Below are 19,174 nucleotides of genomic sequence, written 5' to 3'. Positions count from 1 at the left end.
TGCAAACTAAGCTTGATTCATGAAAGAAACTGGCTACAAATAGTAATTTCTCACCCTAAATATTGCCAAAGGCAGATTACAGAGAGTCTTGAAAGCCAACAGCTTGAAACTTCAGACATTTCCACTCACAGACTGGATGCCCTTCTAGGGTGACCAGATGTCCTGATTTTATAGGGTCAGTCCCAATTTTTGGGTCTTTTTCTTATATAGGCTCCTATTACCTCCCACCCCTGTCCTGATTTTTCACACTTGCTGTCTAGTCACCCTACGCCCTTCCTGCCTGGGATCAACTTTTCTCCCCCCAGTTCTTGCTTCCAGGTGTTTTTCAGTGTCTCTTTGGGTGGGGAGGCAGAGGAGAACAACGATGATGTCACTCCCCTGCCTTATATAGATCTTGTATATGGCGGGAACCCTCTGTGGAAAAACACTGGCATTCCAGGGGGTGGGTCTAGTAGCAGCTGACTCACACCCATGTCTCTGCCGGGCTGTGGCAGCCATTACTTTCAGGCTATCTGCAATATCCACAGGAAGACCAAGGTCTTTCACAGTTCATTACCTTTGCTGATGGGCCGTCAGCCCTGTCTGGCTTTTTCATTGTTGTATTTGAAGGGTTAGTTGTGGGTGTCACCCAAAGCAACACACTTGAAATACAGATACAGCGTCCATATCCCTAGCTTCAGATACAGAAATAGACAGGCATGCAAATTGGATAATCGCATTCAGTAAATCAAACCCTTTCCAATGATATCTTACATGAGCCATCTTGCATTAAGTACATCTCAGCTATGTCAGATCCGTACATAAACATATTTTCATAAAGAATATGGATCTAACGTCACAGGGCTAGTGACCAGAGCAGGGCGTGTTAGAGCCGTGGAGTCCGCACTGGACCCCCTCACTGCTCGGAGCATCACAGCTTCGCCACATAGCCCCTCCTGCCCATTCTGAAATACGCGAACAGCCCTGACATGTCCCTTCTGCAGCTGGCACCAGACGTCAGGAAACAGCCATTCAATCCTGCTCTTCTCGTCCCCAGCGCTCCAACGTTCCTGAGACGTCACTCTTCCCCCTGCCACGTCAAATCGCTGCCAGCTGTGGCCCCAGGGCGAGCGTGAAAGAGAGATGAACCCCACCCCCACCTGCCCCCAGCCCTCGCCCGCTCCACCATCCCTGCCCTCGGTGCTCTCCATGAGCGCTCAGCATCCCCTGCTGATTTGCCTGGTGCTGGCGCAGCTGGCCAATTATCTGGCGCTTTATGCAGTGAGACCAAACCCGATGTGGAAAAATTGGAAAGCGTCCAGCGATGGGCAACAAAAATGATGAGGGGACTGGATCACATGACTTCTGAGGAGAGGCTGAGGGAACTGGGATTGTTTAGCCTGCAGAAGAGAAGAATGAGGGGGGATTTGATAGCTGCTTTCAACGACCTGAAAGGGGGTTCCAGAGAGGATGGCTCTAGACTGTTCTCAGTGGTAGCTGATAACAGAACAAGGAGCAATGGTCTCAAGTTGCAGTGGGGGAGGTTTAGGTTGGATATTAGGAAAAACTTTTTCACTAGGAGGGTGGTGAAACACTGGAATGCGTTACCTAGGGAGGTGGTAGAATCTCCTTCCTTAGAGGTTTTTAAGGTCAGGTTTGACAAAGCCCTGGCTGGGATGATTTGATTGGGGATTGGTCCTGCTTTGAGCAGGGGTTGGACTAGATGACCTCCTGAGGTCCCTTCCACCCCGATCGTCTATGATTCTATGATTCTCTACCCACCCTCGCCCTCCCTGCTCTTGGCCTCTCGGCCCATCTTGCTGCCCGTGTGGGTGGGAGGGGGCAGGGGGCTGCCTAACAGATGGATGTTATCACTGTTATTAAGCCAGAACCCCTCTGTTTGGAGTGGGGAGCTGGATCCTGTGTTTGGACTGGATTTCAGTAAGTTGGATTTCAGTAGGCCTCATCCCATGGCCTATCGGTGTCTGATGGCCACCAGCTCCCGTCCTCTCCCAGTGACCATTTATGAGGGGGCTTCGCAGCCAGATCCCAGCCCCAGCCTGTGTTTGGAGCCAGGCATGCTGCCTGGTTGAATTAGTTTTGGGGTGGGTGTTCTCTCGAGGGACCACTCAGGCCCCATTTCCTACGCACCGAGTGGTGCCGGCTAGGTTCAGCCCAGAAGTCGGTTCCCCATGGAGATCCTCAGCCTCTTTGTGTGGGGCCAGACATTAGAGGGTGACATTGAGCTCCCACCAAACCAGCCGCCTCAGCAGCACCTGAGCCACCCAGACCCACCCCTGAGCTCTTCATTCTGTGTGGCCAGGTCCACTTTCAGCCCTGACCTTCATGTTGTGTGTGTGTGGGGGGGGGGGGGGCTGGCTGAACTCCTTGCATCCAGCCAGAAGGCCAGCATCACTTCCCACCATCACGCCAGAAGAACCACCGCAGCCCCCACCCCATGCACCCCAGTGCCTTTCCCCGCCGCTCGCCCCAGGTGTGGAGCTGCCGGGATTTGGGCAGCTCCAGGAGTGCCATTTGATGCCATTGAGCGAAGGAGCTAATTTGCACCGGTGCAACTCATTTGCATAGGTGCAACTCATTTGCATGTAGCTGTAAACTCTGGTGTACCCCGCCACAAAAAACAACAGTGAAGGTTTAGTGCTGCCGGTAAAAGGCATGAGGTTGGCTGCCCCTGGTGGAGGAAGCTCTCTGCTTTTTTACCTTCCCTGCCTGGGCTAGGGGGTGGCATGGGAGTTCAGTCCCCCTAATCCTTTGGCTGCTTTGCTGAGTCTGGGGGCTTCCATTCCTGCTCACCTGATGCCACTCCTCGCTTCTCTTCCCCAGTTGCTCCTTTGCCCTCTGTGCTTCCTGGGCATTGCCCACCGGATTTCCATGGGTGCTCTGTGATCCCTCACCGCTGATCTAACTCTCGTTCTGGGCCATTGTATGGTCTTTCGTCTCTTGGCCTCACTCCCAGCCCATGCTGTACCCCGATCTCCTATCACTAGCTTGGCTCCTGCGCTCTACCCTGATCTTCCCCGCTTCCGGCCCCACTCTTGTCCCTTTCTGCTTTGCGTTGGCGAGTTATTCTCTTGCATAATTCTTCTGTTCCCACTTAGTCTCTGTGTTATTCTCCCCACGTCCCTCTGCCTTAGGCTGGCTCCCTCTCCTCAGTGGGTGTCATAAATAAGGCATAAGGCATGCTAAAATGGAGAGAAAACATTTAACCCTATATTCCAGTTTGCTGCAGAGTTGAGATGGATCTGTCTGCTTAGAATTCTGCCTCCTGCATCCGCCGGCCCTGCCCACCAGCGAGGGGCCCCGCCACTCCCTGCATCTTTCTTTAGTGCTCCTTTAGAAAGGGGGAGGCAGATGATGGGTGCGTCTGGGAGGGAGGAAGGGGCAGGTGGGTGCAGCTCACACTTCATGCTGTGTCATGCGTGTGTGCCAAGCCACATGCCTCTCTGGCAGCGTGTGCAGGGGTTGAGGTTATAAAACACTTTCCATCCCCACCCCTGAGTGTGTGTCTCTCTCCCAGATAGCCCCTCTCAAAGCTGAAATCTCTGTATTTGGCCTCAGAGACTGAGCAAAATCCCTGCTGGGGGTTTCATGCTGGAGCAGATTTTGTGAAAATGTTTCACACCCCGCCCCCCCAAAAAATCTTAGTGAGAGACTGGCTAGCCTAGTGGTCAGGGCACTCCTCTGGGACATGTGCTGGTTCCAGTCCTCCCTCTGCTTGATTGGAAGCAGGGACTTGACCTGGGTCACCTGCATCCCTGGTGAGTGCCCTAGTCACTGGATTGTTGGCATGGGTCTCTTCTGCTCTCTTCTCCTCCCGTCCCAGAAATTCCTGGACCAAGAAACCATTAAAATCAATTGGCATTTTCCAACAACAAACAGTTCAACCAAAAAATTCCAAACCAGCTCAAATTCTCCCAGATCCTGAAATTTAAATTCCACATGTGGATTGAGTTCATCTCCAGGGACAGAAGTCTCACCAAGTGGTTTACAATAGAGCTAAAAGAAAAAGAGCCAGCTGCCAACTTTGGCTTTCCCATAGGCAGGGGTGAGAAAACTATGGCCCGCGGGCTGCCTCTGGCCCATCAGACCTTTTAATCCAGCACTTGAGCTCCCGCTGGGGAGCAGGGTTGGGGGCTTGCCCCACTCTATGTGTGCTGTGGCTCAGCGTGGCTCCGGGAAGCAGTGACATGTCCCCCCTCTGGCTCCTACATGCAGGGCTCTGCACGCTGCCCCCACCCCAAGAGCCAGCTCTGCAGCTCGGCCAATGGGAGCTGCAGGGGAGGTGTCTGCGGATGGGGCAGCTTGCAGAGACGCTGGCCGGCACCGCGCCTCTGTGTAGGAGCTGGAGGGGGGACATGCCGCTGCTTCCAGGAGCTGCTTGAGGTAAGCACCAGCCGGACCCGGCACCCCTGGCCTCCTCCTGTGCCCCAACCCCCTGCCCCAGCTCTGATCTCCCTCCTGCCCTCCGAACCACGCAGTCCCAGTCCAGGACACCCTCCTGCACCCCAAACCCCTCAGCCCCAGCTCCACCCCAGGGCCCGCGCGCCCAGCTGAAGCCCTCACCCCCCCCGCCCCAACTCAGAGCTCCCTCCCACACCCTGAACCCCTCATTTCAGGCCCCACCCTGGAACTCACACCCCCAGCCCAGAGCCCATACCCGCTCCTACACCCCTCCCCTCTGCCTCAGCCTGGAGCCCCTTCCCATACTCCAAATGCCTCTGCTCTATCCCTAGCCTGCAGGCCCCTCCTGCACCCCAAAATGAACCCCTCATCCCCAGCTCCACCCCAGAGCCCGCACCTGCATCCAGAGCCCTCACCCCCTCCTACACCTCAACCCTTTATTTCGTGAGTATTCATGGCCCACCGTACAATTTCCATGCCCATATGTGGCCCTCAGGCTAAGAAGTTTGCCCACCTCTGAACAGGGTAGGTCCAGACTGCAATCAGAGGTGGTCTAACGAGCTCAAATTACAAAAGCTGTGAGATCGCTACAGGACATATCCAGATTCCTGGGCAGGATTGTGCCGTCTGCGTTGGCATGGCTTCACTACTATAGTCATTGGGGCTGGCCAGATCAAAGCTAGCTTAGGTTTGTCTACATAGCTGCGGTCTCCCCTCTGATTGTAGTGTAGACATACCCATAGGGACCAAGCCAAAGTGCAGGGAAGTCAACAGGAGCTTTTTCAATGACTCTAACTGTGGATCAGGTTCATCATCTTCACTGCGGATTGGTGCCTCGGCTTGGTATGAAGATGGCTGGGTTTGGTTTAGCAACGTTGCCAGAGTTTGAACACTGCCGGCTGAGCATCTGCAGGAGAAAGCGCCTGGTGGGTGTGGGTTTGCTCTGCAAAACTGCGATTGTGGGCTCCGTGACTTTGTCTTTTGTGGACTCTAGAGCTGATGTGGTGAGCACGTAAGAAGATGATGTGGCTTTTTACCAATTGTCAGCACCCTGAGGGCTGAGAGCCAAGCTGGGATCTTTCCGGCTTGAGCCTCAAGCTTTGAACCTGCCTCTGGAGCCAGACTGGAAAGGGGTCTGTTGTCTGGTTCTGAGGCAGCCCACGGGAGCAGAGATTGGCTTTGAGACTAAGCCACTGGATTGGGAACCAGGAGGTCTAGTTTCAACGCCCTGTGTGACCTCACGTAATCTCAGATGTGCCTCACTACCCCTTCTGTAACGTGGAGGGAAACAGCCCTTCCCTACTCTGTGAGCCAGGAACTTCTTCATGCCAACTGGCAAAGGGCATAGAAGGGCTGCCTAGGGGTCACAGGGCTCTCCTGGGTCTGACAGGCACATCACCAAAGAGTGCCCTGTCAGGTCTCTAATGAAAGCCTGTGTCACACTGGTCATCAATAACATTGCAAAACACATGGGTGGATGTTGTGTACGGAATTATGCACAGACACTGAAAAGTATGTTCTTAAAGTCGGTGTCTAGGACTGGTCACGAGCAAAGGTCAGAAGCAGATTTCCTTTCAGTCAAGAAGTGTTTATCGGTCTGTTCACATGTAAATGAAGTATTGGCTGGTGCACAAGGGGCATCCACTCACACGTCCGAGCTGAATGCTAATAAAGGACTGAGACATTTTCAGAGAAAGGAAATTAACAGGAAGAAGTAGACAGCAGGTGAGAGACAACGAACTGTTGGAGCTATACCTGGGGCATGGAGCTATATCTGGGAAACTCTTATTTATTTCTTCAGTGCCAGGACTTGAACCTGGGGCGACAGGGCAACCAACCTCCCCACATGGCCACCGAGCAACAGCTGTAATCCGGCTGCCTCGTGCGACCCACAATCTGTAGAGGGCCCACACCAGGCCTCGAGTGATCCAACTGATGGGTGCCTGCCTGAGCAATCCCTGATTGGCTCCTCGATCTCTATATATGCTCATAGGATGTACCAGGAAGTATCCAGGCAACAACGCAAGTCCCTGGCTAGCTCTGGCTAACACTGCTCTGCTTTTCTGTCTCTGAACTCCTGGTATTAACCTTGGCTCTGACCTGGATCCTGACTCGCGCTCAACCCCCGGAACCCCAGCGCTGTCCCTGACACCTGGTATTGACCCTCGGCTCAATTTCTGACTCCGTCTCTGACCCTTGGCTTGGCTGCTGACTGTGACTCTGGCTTTGACCCTCAGTTTGACTCCGACGCTGGCTCTGACCCCTGACCTTGGTTCCTGGTTCCCAGTCTCCTGCCTCTGATCCTGTCTACCTTTGTTGAGGCTCCTGCCATTCAGTCTGTGAGGACAAGCCGCCAGTGAGTTTGAATTTATTGAAAAGGGCTCTCAGCCAAACTGGCTGAAAATGCTAGGGCAAGAACTTGGGTGAGCGATCTTGTAGGAGATTGGGGAATGCCTTGTGAGTTAAGTTTAGTCTCTAGAAAGTGTGTGATGAGTTTGTTTTATTTGTAACCATTTGTTTCTAATATTTTTAGTCACTATCATGGGAATCTCTGTTCTTCGATAACAAACTTCTTCGTGTTTTCTCTATAAATATATCTCAGTGCTGTGTTGTTAAGCAAAGTGCTGGACTTGAGTTGACGCTTACAAGCTGGTGTATATCAGTCCTTTGGGAAGAACAGATTTAAGAGTCCTTCTGTGAGTGTTCAGTGGACTAGGACTGGGTGCTCCACAGGGATGTTTGGAGGGCTCAGGGGTTGGTTGTGCCTATCACTAACCTGTACAGATTGAGTGGGGCCCGCAGAGTCCTGGCTGGCAGCGCTTGTGAAGCCAGAGGCTGGTGGAGTCAGGGAGCTGATCCCCAGCCATCACAAGAGCGCTTTACACCCAGGGCAGGTGGTTGAGTAGGAGATTGGGAGGGTGAATTCACTACTGTCTGGAGGTGCTTACATGTGAGTAGATAGAACAGCAGGTCTTGTGAGCTGGCAAAAAGCACTTGCACCTTTAATACGGTTACATGAACCCTAATTCTTAGCCTGGAGTTAATCAATGCCACTTCAACCCAGCTGCGACTGATCTTAGGTATTTACATGGCCCCCCAGTACTCATTTGTGTCTGAGAGCCTCGCTCTTTAATGTGTCTATCCTCGCAGCACCCCTGCGAGTTAGGGCAATACTGTCTTCCCCACATCACATGGGGGAACTAAGTGTCTTGCCAAGGGTCCCCCGGGAAGTCTGTGGCAAAACAGGGCACTAAAGCGGAGTCTTTCATAGCTCAGAGGAACACTCTCGCCACTAGACGGCCCTTCTCTTGTGCTGCATACACTACCTCAAAAGAGGAGCCCCCGCACTCCCTAGTTAAGACAAATCCTGTTTTTCTTTTTTTATAGGAAAAAAGTCCTCGGGGAGATTAAAGTTTATGCCTGAAATAAGCCTCTCAAAATGTCTCTGAAGGATTCCCATCAGCGGGGGTTAAACTAAGCTCTCAGCCTTACAGGGAATGCTTGGGCTCGAGAAGCGATATTTTAAGAGTAAACAGATGTTAAAAAAAGCACCCGTGTCTCACCACAGAACCAAATAATAATGGCATGAAAAGCGCCTGGATCCCACAGCTTAGCATACAGCCGGGCTCCACATAAGAGAAATTTAGGACAGCACGTCTCAGAGCTCTGCCAAGGACAGGAGTGAGAACAGGGATGCTGAGCCTCTGGTTGTTAGGAACAAATGTTTTTAAAGTGCAGTTCTTTGCTGGAAATAGACTACGTAAAACCAGCTCCTTGCTGCCCACTTGATTTCTAGTCTGCGGCCAAGCGGCTGGCGCTACTCTCAAACAAGCGTAATACTCAACACGGCAATGGGAGAGCAAGCCGGATTCCTTCCCGACTGGTGCATCGTTAGCGGAATTGTTAACTCTGAGCCTGATTCAAAGCCTGCTGAAATCAGTGAAACTTTCAGTGGGAGCAGGCCCTGAGCGCCCATTGCAGGGCCAGTCGCTGCCCTGTGTTTCGTTCGTGCTACTCCATCGTTTCAGCGAGCTCGCACCGGTGTAAACAAGGGTTTAATTGGAAGGGGATCAGGTTGCATAGTTGACATTGAGGGCTATGCAGATGGAACTGGGGACACTGACGTGCTGTCATCAGCTTTCTCAGGCCAGGCAGGACGTCCTCTCCTCTCCGCAGGGTTTCACAGACTAGAAATGACTCTGGCGAGGTTCCGATAAGCGCCCCAAGTCCAAGGGCAGATCTTGAAATTGTCACAGCTCCTAAGAGGAGGATCCACCCCCAGATCTTGATCCCAATGTCTTGGGTCTGGAGAACAGGGCGGGGACTCTCACAACCCTGTGTACTGAGTGCCCTCAGGGACAGCAGGTTGGAAAGCAATCAATCAATCAGGTTTGCTACAAATTTAGAAATGAAATTTTGAAATTTCATCCAAAAAAATGGAAAAAGTTCTGTGAACAGCTGTGGGGAAAAAAAGGGAAAATGTTTTGTTTCAGCCACATTTCTAGAGGATTTGGGTAAGAAATGTTTGGTTCCCCCTGCCCACCTTTGCAGGAGGGGATCCCTGATTAAGCTTGAGACACAGGGGTGGAGAGCATTGTGGGAAACGCCCCCATCCCCTGTTGTCCTTGAGCACACGCCGGGGCTTCGGAACCACCCAGGGAGCAGCGAGGAGCGCACCTGAGGGGGGTACAGGGCTGGCTGGACCGTGGCTCCAGGACCTCAACCTGGAGGCTAGTCAGGATGGGACGGAACCAGCTCCTCTCCGGTTGACTATTCCAGGGCTGTGTTTGTAGCTATGCCAAGGCCAGATACCCCAGGACCTAGATCCCACAGGGCTGGTGCTTGAGACACACACCGCAGATGGACTAGTGATAGATAGAGAGGTGTGTATGGGGATAGATAGATTAGATAAGGTGTATGGGGTCAATAGATAGAGGGGTGAATAGAGATAGATCTGAAAGTCTCTCATTTCCAAATCTGCCCGATGGCAAAGGTGTGGGGGAGGAAGAGATGGGCGGCTGGGGTGGGAAGAAGGGGAAGGGGAAGAAGGGTGGGGCAGGGGGTAGGAGAGAGAGGGGCTGCCGGAGTGGAGAAGTCGCAGCTGGAGGAGCAGTGCAGCTGATCAAGGGAAGCAGTAGCTGCGATCAGGGGCAGGGAGGTGCTGGTAAGTACGGAGAAGGGATGGAGGGGTGGGCCCTGGGGGCGCTGTGAGAGTGGGGGCCTGGAGGCATTGGGGGATGGGGAGTGGAGCTGGGGTCGGGGGGACATGCCCGGGAAGGGGAGAGCAGTAGCAGAATGTGGGCAGCACAGAGGGAACTGCGGCCGCGGGCTGTGCCGGTGGGCCCGGCCTGGTTACATGGGCATGAGCGGGAGCAGCTGGTGACGTCTCGGAAGAAGGCAGCTGAGCCGGGCGGGCTCCTGCCGTGCTACCGCAGTCCCACTGTGGCTGGCCGTGCTGCTTTCCAGAGCGACGGAGGGGAGGACGGGGGCCTGTAACTTTTCCCAGCTGCCCCTCTGGCCCCTGCAGTGATGGGCCAAAGCCTGGAGCTGGTACATGGAAAGCAAATGCGCCCACCGACTCCACTCAATGTGCAGCGACAGTCAAAAAAGAGAACAGAATGTTGGGAATCGTTAAGAAAGGGATAGAAAAGATAGAAAATATCATATTGCCTCTCTATAAATCCCTGTACGCCCACACCTTGAGTACTGTGTGCAAGTGTGGTCGCCCCATCTCAAAAACCATATATTGGAATTGGAAAGGGCTCAGAAAACGGAAACAAAAATGATTAGGGGTCTGGAACATCTTCCACGTGAGGAGCGATTAGTAAGACTGGGACTTTGCAGCTTGGAAAAGAGGCGACTAAGATGGGATATGCTAGAGGTCTATAAAATCATGACTGGTGTGGAGAAAGTAAACAAGGAAGTGTTTTTTAATTCTTCTCATAACACAAGAACTAGGGGTCACCAAATGAAATTAATTGGCAGCAGGTTTAAAACAAACAAAAGGAAGTCTTTCAACACACAGTCAACCTGTGGAACTCCTTGCCAGAGGACATTGTGAAGGCCAAGACTTAAGGTTCAAAAAAGACGTAGATAAGTTCATGGAGGATAGGCTCATCAATGGCTATTAGCCAGGATGGACAGGGATGGGGTCCCTAGCCTCTGTTTGCCAGAAGCTGGGAATGGGCGACAGGGGATGGATCACTTGGTGATCACCTGTTCTGTTAATTCCCTCTGGGGCACCTGGCATTGGCCCCCGTTGGTAGACAGGATACTGGGCTAGATGGAATTTTGGTCTGACCCAGTCTGGCCGTTCTTATGTTCTGATGTCTTGCTAGTGTGATGGCTCCAGTCGGGGCCAGGACACAAATCACCCCAGGCTGGGTGTTTAATGAGCCAGACCCCTTTCCAGGAGGGTGGCTGGGGGAAGGGTGGAGTGAGGGGGGTTAAGGCCATTGATCAGTCACAATGAACACCTGGAGGTCCCTTGCAAACCTCCTCTCTGAGCGGGCACAGGAAGGGGTTTTCTTGCTGTGTAGCATGCTCCAGAAGCTGGGTGTGTGTGTGTGTGTGTGTGAAGAGGAGCAAGAGGATAAATGAAAGCTAGGGATCCAATAGAAGAGGGTTATGTTGCCAGGAGAGGTGGGGTGAGGAGCAACAAGAGGGGATCTGGGCAAATAAAGACCAGAGAGAGACTCCAGAACCACCCTGGGCATTAAGATCAGCCTCACGAAGCTGCTGGCAAGAGTTAGGAGCCCAGATCCTATTACCTGAGTGCCTAACTCACTTAGGAGCCTTTGAAACCCCAGCCTAGAGGGCCTGGCCCAGAGGAAAGACTGCTCTTGATGTCAGTGGGCTGTGGGCGATTCATGGTGAGATGAAGTTGATGCATAACACGATACCCCAGGGGAATCTTCTAATGTAACTAGGGGTGTCCCACTGGGATCTCAGATTAGCATGTGTGTGCTGGGGACAGGGAGGGTCTGTGGTGAAGTCCAGGGATATCCTGACCGTGGGGAATCCTGGTGTACGTAGGAATTGGTTGGAATGAACTCGCCTTCTGCCACCTAAGGAGATTGTTGGACAAACATCTGCTAGGGCTGGTCTACGTTTACTTGGTCCTGCCTTAGCGCAGGGCTGGACTAGCCGACCTCTCGAGGTCCCTTCCAGCCCCGCATTTCAATGATTCTATTATTCTTTGCTGGCAGACCCAGTTGCAGTCCTGGCTCCCTCGCTAAACCACCCTGCAGAGAAAGTCTTGTTTCTAGTAACTAACCCAGCTGGGCAACACACTCTCCCTGCCGCTGGATCTGCAGCAGCAGAACCAGGGTCATGCTCGGCCTAGCAACGGGAACTCAATGCTCATGAGAGATCGGCGAGGATACAGGTCTGCTCTAGCTGCCAGCTAAGGGCCTCGCTCCTTTACCTCGTGCTGCAGTAGACGCTCATGATGGAGGCAGCTGGCTGGGGAGGTTGGCCACCTGCTGTGCTTTGGTACCTTCAGATGTCCCGCCCTGCCTGCATCAGGATAAAGAGTAAGAACGAAACGGAGCTGGGAAGCCCCAAGGCGTAACTCAAGACAACTATGCAACGGCAGAGAGAAGCGACGCTGCGCATTTTGAAAGACACTCGGCCGATGCTGCTTAGTAATTAGTGTGGCGTGAAAGCTTGGACGGTTGGGTGGTCGAGAGGGTGAAGAGGAAGGTGGGTGGATGTATGAATGCATGGAGTGGAGGATGGGTAGATGGATGGATAGGAGGCTAAGCGAATGGATAGGTAGGCGAATGGGTGGATGGATCAATAATCTAATTTACACTGGTGTAAAACCAAAGTAACTCCATTGATGGCACCTGCCTCTGACCATCCGGTCTAATGTATATGCCCCACTTTAGGCTCCCAAGTATGCAAATCACAACCTTCACCTCACTTTGCCTCACGTTCCCCAGCTCTGGGATGAAGACGCTGGCCCATCTTGTTCGTGTTGATGGATGAAAAGAGCTGGGTGGATGAAAGGCTGGTGGCTCAGAATGGGGGGGAGTGACGGGAAGCCGGCATGGAGTGACTCTGGCAAGCAGAATTCCATTCACCCCCAAAAGTCAGAGATCTCTCTCCTGTTCTGTGTGAGTCGCGCGTCCCGCTTCATGACAGATCAGCAAGGATACAGGTCTGCTATAGCTGCCAGCTAAGGGCCTCGCTCCTTTAGCTCGTGCTGTAGTAGACACTCATGTGCAGGCTCCGGATGGCCCCTTCTGGCCTTAAAGTTGATAAGCTCTGGAGATACATCGGTTCAAATCCTAATTGCGCCCAAGATGATGCTCATTTCACGAGCTCAGTCATTCGCAGGGTTCCGTGGGCAATACGGTGCAACGAGCATGGCAGTTCTCTGCCTGGCCTGGTCCCTAAATCTTCACAACAGCCTCCACTGTTGGAAAGAAATGGTCCTGCCCCCCCCCCCCCAGCCCTCAAGGGAGCGCCAACATCACAGGAAGCAGTTTCACATGGTCCATCAAGTGGTATCAGGCCATACCCTCAGCCTGGGCAGATTGGGGACAACGCCGCAAAAGGACGGCTAGTGAGAATGAAAAGAAGCAGGGCAAGCTGGCAATGACCGCGCCAGGCTGGGCTGAAACTTGCACAGATGCCGGGGACGGTCTCGGAGACACGCGGAGGAGAGAAAAACAAAACCCGCTACAACGCAGCCGTAAAGGGGAAGCAATTGCAGCAACGGGATGCAAGTGCCAGGGCCAGGCCAGCTGGGAGCCTCAGCCAGTTAGCGCTGTGCTTCTGGAGATGCTAGCTCAGACTGTGGGGCCTGGGTCACGCTGGAGGCTGGAGCACTGGGAATGGAGAGGAGGAGGATCTGCAGCTCGGCAGGCTGGGCCCAGCAGCAGCCGTGCAAATCTGTGGCTGACGCACAGCCTTGCCAGTCAGAGGATGGGGCCACGGCGGGAACGTGGCCAGGGGAGGATGGGATGGGCAAGGTGCTTGCTACCCTCTCTTGACAGATTGGCAAACTGTGTTCCAGCCTCCTCCAAATTGAGTGTGTCATTGCAAAGGGAGCAAATAGCTTTAGAAATAATCAGCGGCCTTGGCTGGGGAAAAAAACGGCCAAACAATAAAGTGCTGATTACATTGCAGATGACTCGGACCTAGTGTCTAGAGCCTGGGAGTCAGGTCTCCTGGGTTTTATTCCTGGCACTGGGGTGAATGCGGTTGTCTGTTTAGAGCAGGATACTGTGACTCTGGGCTCCTGGCTTGTAGTCACCAATCTGCCGCAACTTGCTGTGAGACCCTCAGCCACTCACTTCCCCTACCCGTACCATGGGGGAAATAAGCCCTGCCTGCCTCGCCGAGGTGTTGTGAGAGAGAATTAATATTTCCAAAGCATACTGACCCTCGAATACAAAGTGCACTGTTATACACACGTAAAGTCTGTCACAATCCCCCCAGCCTGTCGCTACATTGCACACCGTCAGGCAGTGACCTTCACGCCGCTAGCAGGGATTCAGCCTGGATCCTCCTGGTCTAAAAGCACCAGTGCCGACCACCTGGAGCTCCCAGATAAGCTGTTCCGATTCCATCCAGTAGGGGGAGTGGTGCCACAGAAGGAATCGCCACTCCCCACTAGCAGCACAAGCCCTATGACATTTGGATGAGCAGCTAGGATTCCATCAGTAGGGGGCAGCAGAGCACGTGCCCATGAGCCAGGTCAGTGCAATGACTGGCGTGCGTGGCATGGAGGAGCATCCCTGCATCCGAGAGAATGAGCGTGGGCCGTTAGGGGTGTTGCTCTGTGAGCATCTTGGGCAGGTTCATCGTGCTGCCCGCATCCTGCTCTCTGACCAGCTCTCAGCACCTTTGGTTATTAGCTGCCAGCAGCACCAGCAGCAGAGGTGACGGGCGGCAGGACGTGGTTCCCTTTTAGTTTGGAGCTGAGCACTCTGCACCTGAACTGGGGTCAGTGGCCAGCTCTCCGGGCTGTGATTTCACTGCTCAGCTCTCTCGCAGTCCCCGAGCATCGCTCTGACTTATTACTCTGGGAAGAGAGTCATAGAATCATAGAATATCAGGGTTGGAAGGGACCTCAGGAGGTCATCTAGTCCCACCCCCTGCTCGAAGCAGGACAAACCCCAACTAAATCATCCCAGCCAGGGCTTTGTCAAGCCTGACCTTAAAAACCTCTAAGGAAGGAGATTCTACCACCTCCCTAGGTAACGCATTCCAGTGTTTCACCACCCTCTTAGTGAAAAATTTTTTCCTAATATCCAATCTAAACCTCCCCCACTGCAACTTGAGACCATTACTCCTCGTTCTGTCATCTGCTACCATTGAGAACAGTCTAGAGCCATCCTCTTTGGAACCCCCTTTCAGGTAGTTGAAAGCAGCTATCAAATCCCCCCTCATTCTTCTCTTCTGCAGGCTAAACAATCCCAGCTCCCTCAGCCTCTCCTCATAAGTCACGTGTTCTAGACCCCTAATCATTTTTGTTGCCCTTCGCTGGACTCTCTCCAATTTATCCACATCCTTCTTTTAGTGTGGGGCCCAAAACTGGACACAGTACTCCAGATGAGGCCTCACCAATGTCGAATAGAGGGGAACGATCACGTCCCTCGATCTGCTCGCTATGCCCCTACTTATACATCCCAAAATGCCATTGGCCTTCTTGGCAACAAGGGCACACTGCTGACTCATATCCAGCTTCTCGTCCACTGTCACCCCTAGGTCCTTTTCCGCAGAACTGCTGCCTAGCCATTCGGTCCCTAGTCTGTAGCGGTGCATGGGATTCTTCCATCCTAAGTGCAGGACTCTGCACTTGTCCTTGTTGAACCTCATCAGATTTCTTTTGGCCCAATCCTCTAATTTGTCTAGGTCCCTCTGTATCCTAGCCCTACCCTCCAGCGTATCTGCCTCTCCTTCCAGGTAGAGTGTGTGACTAGACTCTCTAGGAGGGGCAGAGGGGCACTCGCTGCCGTTCACACTGCTGCAAACTCTAATAAACTGAAGGAGTGAAATGGGGATGGAGAAGCTAGTCAAGGACAGTCAGTCCTCCATGACTGTGCCTCTCTTCCCACGACTGTCCTCCTGATGGTCGTGACTTCTGTAACAGGCCTATTAGCTGCCCCGGGCAATGGATTTTCCTAGATGGGTTTAAGAGAAAATGGAGTCGCTCTTGACAAACGGAGCCCGACTGGTCCTGGGGAATAGTCTGGGGGCAAAGGGTCACCCCGATGGTATTTTGTAGCATCTCTAGGAGCTGGACAAGAGAGATCTGGATACTTTCCCCCGTGCCCTTGTCCCGGTTCCTGATCTGAAGTAATGAGTGATTTAGTTGGGGTTGGTCCTGCTTTGAGCAGGGGGTTGGACTAGATGACTCCTGAAGTCCCTTCCAACCCTGAGACTCTATGATCCTGTGAGTGAAACGAAGATGCCAGGCCAGTGAAAGTAGGAACACAGTGACCAGAAGGGGAAAGAACAAGCTGAAGCTGCCCACCGTGTTTGCCATAACTGAACGGACCCTCCAAAGGTGGAGGAAGCCTGGTTTGCATATCCTGTGTCTGAACATGCAGCTTCAATTCTGGGCTCTGCCCCAGACTTCCTGTGTGATCTCAAGCCAGTTACTTTGGCTCAGATTCTCCCAAGTGGTTTGGCTCCTAATTCCATTGGGCCTCAGTTCCCCCATCTTGCAGATAATGAGCTTTCCCTTGTTGTGGTGTTGTGAGGACAAATTCATTAGTGCTTAGGAGCTGCTCTGATCTTGCGGATTTGTAAGGGGGTGCCCGCTGGCTCCTCACATGCCTCCTCATGTCTAGATCTGGGAAAGAAGCTCTTGCAGCACCAGGTGCCCTCTTCTGCTCTCTGCTAACATCTCTTCTGGTAATTCGGCCCTCCTGCCAGGTCCCCTTTTAGTCCACCCGTTCCTGGGTTACAAAGTCCCACAGGACCACTGTCCAGATGCCTGCTCCAGTCACTGATCAGTGTCCCTGTACCAGTGCCTGGGAGAGGACCCAGGGCCTGTCCGCTACACCGGGTTCCAGACCAGGGATCCTATAACCAGCAATCCAGCTCTTCTCAGTCCCTTCCCTGTTGCTGTTTCCCTGGGCTCCTTCCTACCCAGCCTCTCTCCCTACCCTTGTCTGTTTCTGACCACAGGCACCTATTCTGTTCTCTGTGGCTACTTCACCCTTTCCTAGCCTCTTGTCAGACTCCTTAGTCCAGAGTAGGATCTCAGGGCTTACTCTCCCCACCAGGATTCCCTCCTTGTCACAGACAGACAGACTCATCCCAGAGAATCTGCAGCCTCCTTCCCCTGAAACTCTCTTCTGCTTTCAGCCTCCTTTCTGCTTTATAAGGCTGTCCCAGGCCTTCCCAGCTGTGCTTCACTCTCAATTAACCCTGGCCTTCCTGCTGGCAGATGATCTAATTGGCCTCTCTGGCCCTCCTTAGCTCCATCAGGGCTGGTGTGGGGTACACACCCCATCACAGGATTGGCTAAAATCCTAGATTAGACAGAGAAGCTCAACACCACTTTAAAAAAGATATGAATGGATGGAATTACAGAGGCAATCAGCAGTAAGTGAATGTTTATTCCCTGATTAAAATCCTAAACTAGACCTACTTAGTGAAGCCCCTTCAGGAATTTGTATGCAGCTACCTCTCCAGTCTACCAGAGCAAAGACACACCTTTGTCACTTCTCTCTGTAGATTAGGGTAAATGGAGATCCAGCTAATTAGCCTCTTGGTCCAGGGATTCAGATACCTTGGGGCTGAGGGCCGAAGAAGTACTTAGATTGACAACTCCTGATTGCCAAATCTTTCGAAGCACCAACCCCACTCAAGGCAGATCCTAGCCCCTCCCTGGGTTTACCAGCTTGGAATCCAAGAAGATGAAATTGAAGTCGAAGGTAAACAAATTCAGACTGGAATTAAGGTGTACATTTTTAGCGGTGAGAGTAATTAACCACTGGAACAATTTACCAGGGGGCGAGGCGCATTCTCCACCCCTGACCATGCTTAAATCAAGGTGGGCTGTTTTTTCTAAAAGTTCTGCTCCAAAGAAATATTTTGGAGCAGGTCTCTGGCCTGTGTCATACGGGAGGGCAGAGTAGATGATCACAATGGTCCCTTCTGGGCATGGAATTTGTGACTCTAGGAAATGATACACCGGCATCTTTGAGATGTATGACAGTGCTGTGCATATCTGTCCATAGCCCTCTTTCCTCTATGGGTATCACTCTTCCCTTTTTCCCATGAGCGTCTCCATTCCCCCAGTCTATAGCCCATGGTTCCAGGGGATATATTAGACCAACCCTGGCTCCAGATACACCAACATTTTGTCATCCCCAAATAAATCCCCAGCCCCCACCTCCCCGACACCTCAGCACCCTGTGGGCACTAGGAAACACTCAACACAGTTTCATTTTGGACACTCTGGTAAGAAGAGGCCATTTTCAGGGTGTAATGAGAACCTTGAATCTGTTACGAGCAATGCTACATATTTTTCTATGCCAGGAGATGGTGAGTTTTAGATTAACTAGAATTGGTCAGGGAAAGGGAGGGATTTAAATGCAGAAAATGTTGATGAAAAGAGGGGAAAAAAGTTCCCTGCAAAATTGTCAGTGAAAAATTTCAACTTTTTCATTACCCCACCGCCCAAGCTGAAAACCGAACAATTTTTGAAACCGAAAGATGTTGTTCTCAGCCAAAACTTTTCAGGATGTCCATTTTCCCACCAAAAAATGGAAACTTTTGGCATCAAGTCGACAGTTTTGACCATAATTTTGGTGTAGTCAAAACCCCAATTTCTCATCACAAAAAGGCCACCTCGTGATTTTTCAGAGCCTGGCTCCTTAGTTTTGAATGCTTGGTGCTGACGATATGAGATCAGGCCCTTTGAAAGGGTTAAGGTCCCTCCTAGGTCCTCGGGCTAAAGTTACCTTTGTGGTCTCTCCGTCAATAGTCCCGGAACATTTCCTATTGAAACAAGGAGCCCAGTTATCTCCTGGCCTCTTTTCAGAGTAGCAGCTGTGTTAGTCTCTAAGATGCCACAAAGTACTCCTTTTCTCCTGGCCTCTGTTATCTATTATAGTTCTATCATCTCTGATTGAATTGCACCAAGGAGACATTGGGCCCAGCACTTTATACATATAAATAGCAGCTGTAGAAAGTAACAAAAGAGAACACACTTTACCCCTGATCAGGAGCGATTTAATCTTAAATCAAGCCTTACATTTTCCCTGTGTCGGATGCTTGTGAACGACGTGTTGACAAATTGCTTTTTAATTTACTTCGGTGTAATAGAGTAACTGGGGAAAGGGGATTCTGGAAGCGTCTGGGCGGCTCTCCTGCCTCAGTGATTTTTCTAAGTGAGTTCATCTGCTACTCTTGCGTGAAAATACGTGCTTGAGAAGGGGGCTGCTTTCACCGTGCGGATGGGCAGAAAGGCAGCTGCTCGCGGAAGCTGGTTTTCAAGGGGATCTGGACGGCGTCTGAATTTCGTAGGATGGCTGCTACGGCCAGCTAGCTAGCTTTGGATGCAGGAATTAAATGAGAATAAAATAGAGGGTGTTGGTGGGGGATGGGCAGCACAGGAGGCTGGTGACGGGGGGCTTTCATTTCTGTGCCAGCTCTTCCAATCCAGTCCAGTGGTGGTGACGACCGACCTTCTGCTGGCAGTTTGGTTGCCTGTGGAAAGAACTGGGTGGGTTGCAATACAGTACTGTCATAGTAAGAGGGTGGCTGACGGTGACATGCTGTGGCTATTGAACCTACGCAG

The sequence above is a fragment of the Lepidochelys kempii genome, chromosome 17 (genome assembly GCF_965140285.1).
Source record: "Lepidochelys kempii isolate rLepKem1 chromosome 17, rLepKem1.hap1, whole genome shotgun sequence".
Lineage (NCBI taxonomy): Eukaryota > Metazoa > Chordata > Testudines > Cheloniidae > Lepidochelys > Lepidochelys kempii.
Note: the sequence above shows the minus strand (reverse complement) of the source record.